Genomic DNA, 6,741 nt, shown 5'->3' with positions numbered 1-6,741 from the left:
TCCTCGTCCTCCTCGTCCTCCTCGTCCTCCTCGTCCTCCTCGTCCTCCTCGTCCTCCTCGTCCTCCTCGTCCTCCTCGTCCTCCTCGTCCTCCTCATCCTCCTCGTCCTCCTCGTCCTCCTCGTCCTCGTCCTCCTCGTCCTCCTCGTCCTCCTCGTCCTCCTCGTCCTCCTCGTCCTCCTCGTCCTCCTCGTCCTCCTCGTCCTCGTCCTCCTCCTCCTCCTCCTCCTCCTCCTCCTTCTTCTTCTTCTTCTTCTTCTTCTTCTTCTTCTTCTTCTTCTTCTTCTTCTCCTTTTCTCTCTGGCACACACCTTTATTCCCAGCACTTGGGAGGCAGAGGCAGGCGGATCTCTGAGTTCAATGCCAGCCTGGTCTACAGAGTGAGTTCCAGGACAGCCAGGACTATACAGAGAAACCCTGTCTTGGAAAAACAAACAAACAAAAAGTTTATTTATTTATTTTTTAAATCGTGTGTGTTGAGTGGGGTAATGCAATACTATTTGAAAGGAGTTGTGTAAGGAATCCACATGGTCAGATCCGCGTAGTTTAAGGGTATTTATTGTGAGGCAATCTACATAGATTCTGGGAACTAAATTCAAGTCGTCTGCAAGAGAGCCATGCTGGTTCATGAACTGCAGACAAATTGCTCCAGTTCCATAATTACACATTTACCTAACCATGACTATACAGAGGATGATGTGTAATTTAGCATTGCCTTAAACTATAAAGATTTCCTCCCCTGCAAGTACAAAGTCGCAATACACAGTTCAGGGTATTGAGAACGTCATGATTCTGCTGCCTCAGGCTCTGTAATGCTAAGGTTACAGGGACATGTATGTAGACCTAGAAAATATTAATAATATCCACTGACAGTGTGCCAAATTTAAACATTGATGACCATTTGTTTATTAGTAAACTGAATTGTTTTCTCCTATGTGAAATCATTTTGCTTGATTTTTTTTCTTTAAATCCAAACTAGGAGTATGTGGCTTTTCTCCTAAAAATTAAATTTCTTTTTTACAAATTGCATTCTCTGATTTTCTTATCTGCCTGCTTTATGGATATCCATGTGTTTAATATGCTCATTTGAAGTTTGACCCACACCAATTGGTTGTTTAACCCAAATGTCTGAGCAGCAAACTGAGCTGATCCTTCTGGAGAAAGTATAGTTGAACAGCCAAGACCACTGGGCAGTTTAAGAGATGACCACATATCTTCAGCTTGCCAGTCTAGTGTGACTGGAGTACAGCTGATAACCAGATATGCAGTATTATCCGACATCACTTAGCCTATACCATTGCTTATGCCTGCCACTGCAACAAATATAGTAGGTATGTGATCCCCTTCATATTCTGCTTTAATACTCAAAGTTTTATCTGGTCCTTTATTTGAGGATGCTATTCTAAGTTCACATGGAATCCCAAAATTTCCAAAGCCACCTTAATTTTTTCACAGTGACCAAGGTCAGAGATTGATTCCATCAGCACTACCACCTTGCACTGACTGTCTGACTTGAGAAGCTTATTTCTCCTATTAGTTGGTCCTGCTGTCTCTGACAAAAGTTTGTCCCTGCTGTGAGCCTGAGAGCCTGTGATCTTAGGTATGATACCATTCCTGGGAGACCAGCTCTCTCTGGGCAGGATTCAGATATGAAGAGCTGTGGCACCGGGTTAGCTAGCCCCTGGGCACAGATGGAAACAGGAAAGATCCTGTCTCTGATGACTCCACTGTTCCTGTGCCCTGTGGGCTCCTGGAAGGTCCCTCTTTAGCCAAGTTTTGGAGCAATAGTAGTGGTCTCACCTGTGACCTTAGGTGTACCAGCACTCCTGGGAGACCAGCTCTCTACAATTATGATTAAATTATTTATCACTGTGTTTGTTTGAATATGTTTACTCTCTTCAAGTTGACGTTTTCCCTTTAATATCTTCTGTAGAGATGGAATGATAGATAGATAATGCTTAAATTTGGTTTCATAGTCTAATGTGTTTCTTTCTCCATCTATTGTGATTGAGAGTTTTGCTGGGTATAGTGATCTGGGCTGGCAAAGTTGATCCCTTAGTGTCTGTAGATTCTTCTGGCTTTTATACTCTCAATTTATATCCAGACGTTATTTTTACAAGTCTGTTTTGTGTGTTACTTCAGCTTTTTCCCTTGCATCTTTTTAAATTATTATTTTTATTTTTTTACAGTCTAATCATTGCCCCCTTCCTGGTACACTCTCCCACAGTTCCTCATCCCATTTCTACGGCTCCCTGCCTCCATGAAGATGTGTGCTTCTTGTACCTTAATAGGTACCTATTTTCTTAGGTTGTGAAATTTTTCTTGTGTGACTGAGGTTTCCATTTCTTCTACATTATTTTCAGTGTCTCTTGTTTTACTAACTGAAAATTTCATTTCTAGTTTCATCTCAGTTTGGTTTTCTTTATTGATTCTATTTTTACTTCCATGTATTAAATACTTTTAATCATTTCATTCCATTGCTTGTGTTTTAACAGACTTTTACAGGGATATATCTATATCCCTTTTTAAAGTCCTTAAACATATTCATAATAGCTTTTTAAATCCTTGTTCTGTGCTTCAGCTATGTTGTATTTCTCAGGGCTACTGTCGTGGGTCTGCTGAGTTCTGGTGGAGACATATTTTCTTGGTAGTTAATGATTGTGCTTTTGCACTAGTGTGTAGGCATCTGGATCTGTAATGCTAAGTGTTTATATCTGCTCTTTATTGGATGGGTGTTCCATTGCTTTGTTTCTGTTACCTTCTCTGAATCTTAGGGAAGTGTGAAAAACATGGTTTGGCTGATAGGGAATGCTTCTACAGGCCAATGGGTGGCAGAGAGTTCAGTGGTGGTTTGAGTATGCTTGGCCATGGGAAGTGGCACTATTAAGAGGTTTGACCTTATTGGGGGGGGGTGTAGCCTTGTTAGAGGAAGTGTATCCCTCTGGAGGTGGGACTTTGAGGTTATATATATATGTGTCTGTACAGAGCCTCCTCCAAAGTGCTTGCAGAAGACAGTCCCTTGGCTGCCTTCTGATCTAAATGCAGAACTCTCAGCTTCTTCTCCAGACCATATCTGCCTTGATGCTTTATGCATCCTATCATTATGATAATGGACTAAACCTCTGAAAGTTTAAGTCAACTCTAATTAAATGTTTTTCTTTATAGGAGTTACATTGATCATGGTGTCTCTTCATGGGGATAAAACCCAAACTAAGACAGTGGGCTAGACGAAAGGCTGACAGAGACTTTAGGAAAGAATAAGGGGATCCTTGTAACAGTTAGAGGTGGAGTCCATGGGGGCTTTGGGAAAGGGGCCTTGCAAGTAGGTACATTAAGGCAAAGAATTATCTTTGGAGACAGGGATATATGGGCTAGGGGACCCTGGATCTGAAGCAAGAGTTGAAGTCTCTAGTGATTGAAGGCAAGAAAGGAGGAGAGGAAAATTTTATATAAGAATGGAACAGTTGATAATGCCTTCAAATAAATAAATAAGGTAATAACATAATTGTGTTTTTAAGAAATATAGGATCTTTTGGATGTGGGGCTCTGAATATTGTACCTAGAGCCTTACATATGCCAAGCAATTATTTTCTGCTGATCTAGTTCTCTGAAATATGGTATTTTATTAAAAGTAAAAATTACCATTGTCTGGAAAAAAGAAATTCTTATTTGGAAATAGTAATTGTTTTATCCCATTTGATACAATTAGATTCTTTAAATCTACAATCTACTTAAGTCCAATTAACTTTCCTTTTAGTTTTCTACCCTTGCTGAGCTGAAGTTGAATACTGTCAGCTAGAAAACAAAGGACATCTTTCTTAATCAAATTAATCCATTGTCTCACAAGTTATTAGACAAGTTTCAACATATGTCAATGGAAGGGAGCAATCTCAAGGAGGAGAGAGAGGGCTGTTAATAATACATTTCCTCATCCATTCTCTCCCCAAACACTAGAATTCATTTCATCAAATTCCCATTTGACATACACAGTACTATCTGACTACAGTAGACTTGGAGTTCAAAATAATGGTCTTTAAGCCAATTAGTTAATTTCTGCTGCATTTTGAGTCTGTTATTAGTATATTCCTGTATGTCTCTGGCCCTCTTAATGGGTGTGTGTTCTACGGAATGGCATAGAATATGGCTCATGTCCTTATAGGGACAAAACAGACAGTGTATAAAAGGGAATGTCTCCACGTTAACCAGCTTTTTATTATTTTAAAAAATAGTTTGTTTTTATCTTCCTATGATTCTCTCCTCTCTCCCTCTTACATCTTCCTGTCACTGTCTTTTCTTCCTTGCCCTCACCTCCCTTCTTTTCTTTTGCATTTCTTCTTCTATTTTCTTCTCTTTTTTTCTAGTCAGTTTCTCCCAAGACTCTGCACAACACAGAATAACTTTGGCCTTGGTACTGGAAGAATTGGTAGTCTAGTTATAATAATTATAACATTCTGGAAGATTATAAAGGAAGTACAATGGGAGTTCAAAGTTAGAAAGCAGCACTTTTAAAAATGGTATTATATTTTGAATGTAATGAAGGAAACATTTTTAATCTGGTCCATGCAGTAATAGCACTGTGCTAGGTACCTTTCTCATGCATTCGACTAAAAGTATGTCATGAAACAACTTAACAGGTAAAGGATTTAGCTAGCTTATAGAGAGCAGTCAGAGCAGCTAGAGCTCCAGCCAAGAAGCTCTGATTATGTTTCTGGGCTCAGGAAACAGAAAGAAAAACTTAGGATGGAATGGGCCAGGCTACAACCCATAAGTCCTTGCCCAGTAACCCACTTTCAAAGGTATTTTTAATACAAGTATGCCTTAGACACTAGGCACATTATTTTATCTAAAGATAACAAAACTAAGGGACTTGGCATTTAACAACAAATAAGGAACTGAGATGTGTAGTATTAATTTTGTTCACTTCTTAAAAGTTCACAGTCCAAGGCCATAAAAAATGTCTCAGTAGTTAGGAGCACTTGTTATTCTTGAACAGGACCTGGGGTTGATTCCTAGCACCTGCTCATATTCATCCATAACTCCTGTCCCAGGGAACTGGTCCTTTTCTGACTCCCAATGGCACCAGACATGCATGTTGTATACATATATATGTGCAGGCAAAATATTCATATACAAAAAATAAAAAAGAATCTCTAAAAGGATTCAAAATCCTCTAAATTGGAGAAAATGTTCAAATTCATGAGACTCTAGGGGATAGTCCATATTCAAAACATAATGACCATTAAATATGATCATTTACTAAAAATTTAGTACATGTAAATCACCCATGACTTTAAATTTTTTAAATTTAGATTTATTTATTTATTGTTATTTTATGCATGTTGGTGTTTTATCTGTTCACACAGGTATGTGTGGTACCCATGAAGGTCAGAAATGGGCATTACATCTTTTGGAAACTTAGTTACAAATGGTTGTGAACCACTGTGTGGGTGCTGGGGATCAAACCTGGTCTTTTGGAGGTGCAACAGATGCTCTCAACCATTGAGCCATCCCTTTATCCCAACTCTGTCTTTTCATGTTTCTTTTATATTAAGTTGTTTTTCATCATATGTGCTCATTGTGCACAATACTACATCACATGGGGACATTTTAATACAAGTATTCTGTAGACACTAGGCACATTATTTTATCTAAAGATACCGAAACTAAGGGACTTGGCATTTAACAACAAATAAGGAACTGAGATGTGTAGTATTAATTTTGTTTGCATATTAACTCAATTATTTTGAGTCCTTTTCTTTTCAACAAATATACTTCAGGTATTTCTTCTCATTAGTAACTTGTCTTACTAACTAACCTTACTCATTCTAGCATTCTGGTTCCCTCCCAGTCATCTCAAACAATTATCTATTTTGAATTTAGACTCTGTATCTCTTGACTTGCTCACACCCTGGCTAACATGCAAAGTACTTTTCTATAAATTCAAAAATTAAAAAAAAAAAAAGTGTTGGAAGAAAGTGTAAGCAATTACCGCTCCTGGGCAGAAAACTAGTTGGTCTGCTCCCATGAAGACTCCATATCCCAATCTATCCTAGAGGACCCACTGCACTCAAAGCAGTTGGTAAGAACCCCCCCCCCGCACCTCCCTCCCCGAGTTCTGGAGATGCTGCTAGGAGCCTGGTGGAATTGGTACCCATCCCCCACCAAAACCCCTGCCCTCTTGAATACCACTCCCCTTCCTTCCATCCCATCCACTCCTTCTGCATGAGCCTTGCTGCTTGGGCAGACCCCTAGTTGGTCTGCTCCTGTGAAGACTCCATATCCCAATCGATCCTAGAGGAACCACTGCACTCAGAACAGTTGGACCCACTACACTCAGAGCAGTTGAACAGTTGAGGATCCATTGCTCTCAGAGAAGCTGAGGATCAGCTGCATTCAGGGCAATTGGACAACAGTTTGACTTCTCCACTGAAGACCCAACAGTCTGAAGGCCTCCCAGGAGATCTACTGCAGCTAGGGCAACAAATCAGCAGCTTCTCTGCCCCTGTGAAGAGCCCCAATTGGAAGACTCCACAGGTAGTCTGATACAGCCAGGGCTGCAAGCCTACCAGGAGACATGAAGCAAGCCAGGGACAAAAAAGGCAGACTCCATACAGTCACCCAGATCAACAAACACCAAGCTATCCAGATGGCGAAAGGCAAGCGCAAGACCATAAACAACACAAGCCAAAATACGTGGGCATCATCAGAACCCAGTTCTCCCACCACAGCAAGAAAACAACAC

Source organism: Mus caroli, chromosome 10, assembly GCF_900094665.2.
Source record: "Mus caroli chromosome 10, CAROLI_EIJ_v1.1, whole genome shotgun sequence".
NCBI classification, from domain to species: Eukaryota; Metazoa; Chordata; class Mammalia; order Rodentia; family Muridae; genus Mus; species Mus caroli.
Note: the sequence above shows the minus strand (reverse complement) of the source record.